The following is a 1739-nucleotide window of genomic DNA, read 5'->3' on the forward strand; positions in this document are numbered from 1 at the left end:
GCAGAGCCGGAGATTGCCAAAGGCAGCGCTTCGGCTCTGCCATAGAGTTGTATTGAGGGGGCGTGTCGGCCGCCGCCTCGTGCGGAGATCGACACGCCCCCTTCCCGCGGGCTGTCGGGGCTCCGTACAGGAGATAGCAGGGGGCCCCAGTGGTCGGACCCCCCGCGATCTGCAACTTATCCCCTATCCTTAGGATAGGGGATAAGTTGCTCACCACTGAGTCACCACTGGACTACTCCTTTAAGTAAAGTTACCCAAGTTCAAGTACATTGTGGACCTTCAGTCATTTCATTATATGCACCTATCATTTCTGGGAAGGGCGGCAATAGGCCGGAGAAATACCTCAGCATACTAGCCCTCAGCCTGGCATCACGAACTATAAGGTTAACATTAACCCCTTATCTACCACAACATCCCCCAAGGCTACCACAGTAGTATCTGTTCATATCAGTTTAATATCTGATACATCCCCTATCTGGGGACCATATATTAAAAGGTTTTCTGAGACGGGGGGGGGGGGGGGGTTTGCTTCCGTCGCCTTATGCTTTGACCCGTTATGGCAGTATCTTCAGGAACAGTGCACACAAAAAAATAAAATAAAAATGAAATTCCATACTGTGAATGTGGCCTTACTCTCATAGCTAACATTGCTGGGATGGTATCGCAACAATTAACCTGTAAGATCTTGAATACTAGAAACATAGTCACACTGCTGAATGACATCATAAATGGGCTGGTGGGATCCCTTTGATTTTTTCTATTTCTTTAAAAATAGAGAAAAGTATAGAACCCTTTTTTAAGGTTAGAATGTCATTATGTGCATGAACCTGTAAATCAGTTCTACAATATTACTCTCCCTCCACTAAACTTTACAGATGGTTTGTTGCTCTCCCACTATGGATCAATTTTCCATTTTCCCTGCCCATGTATATAATTGTAAAATTGAAAATGGTTTTTGACCTGTTATTATTTCACTAAGGGCTTGTGGGTGATCAAGTAGATGAGACAAGGGTTCAATTCCCTTTCGGGAGACAGGGTAATAGGAGTAATAGCTGAGCATTGGAATCAGTCAGTCACGTTTCCATGAAGATGTAGGTTTTACTTCTGCTACCTCATCCTGACCATGTACATGCAATGTTTTGTCTCTATCAACAATATTTCACAAAAAAATTGCATTTTACAGCTGCTCAAGCTGTCTCAAAGGGAGGGGGCATGTCCTTCTCTTGCCTGCACTGTGATGGCTCCTCCCCCTCCTTCACTCAGCTGACTCACTGCTCTAAGGAGCCTGGCAGCCCTGCTCTGTAATCCTTTCCTCTCTAGTTTTATGCTGTACACACACACAAACACACTCAATGTTTATTGTAGATTGCCTGTACTCTACCACCATAGAAAATATGGTGAGTGTATAACTTACATCTTCATATGTGTCATCCTTAGGTAGTCCTGTAATGCTTGGACTTGTAGTTTTGGAATAGTTGGAGGTACAGTGTTTGGATAACTCTTTTTACAGCAGTGTTGCCTTCAGCTGTGTGCCTACAGCTTTTGCAAAACTACCCCTCCCAGCATACCCAGACATCCTTTGACTGTCCAGGCATGCTTGGAGTTGTAATTTTGCAACAGCTGGAGGCACATGTTTGGTAAACCTCTGTGTTACAGCAGTGTTGCTGCAGGCTGTCTTCCAGGAGGTATGGGGACCTCTAGTGGTGGGATTTTCAAAAGCAGTTTTCCTTAATAAAATG

The 1739-nt window shown here is 44.7% G+C and overlaps 1 pseudogene; it reads left to right on the top strand.

Annotated features, from left to right (window-relative positions):
* The first annotated feature begins 412 nt into the window (after positions 1-412).
* LOC130360093 (U2 spliceosomal RNA) lies at positions 413-588 on the top strand (annotated as a pseudogene).
* The last annotated feature ends 1151 nt before the right edge of the window (positions 589-1739 follow it).

Source organism: Hyla sarda, chromosome 2, assembly GCF_029499605.1.
Source record: "Hyla sarda isolate aHylSar1 chromosome 2, aHylSar1.hap1, whole genome shotgun sequence".
NCBI classification, from domain to species: Eukaryota; Metazoa; Chordata; class Amphibia; order Anura; family Hylidae; genus Hyla; species Hyla sarda.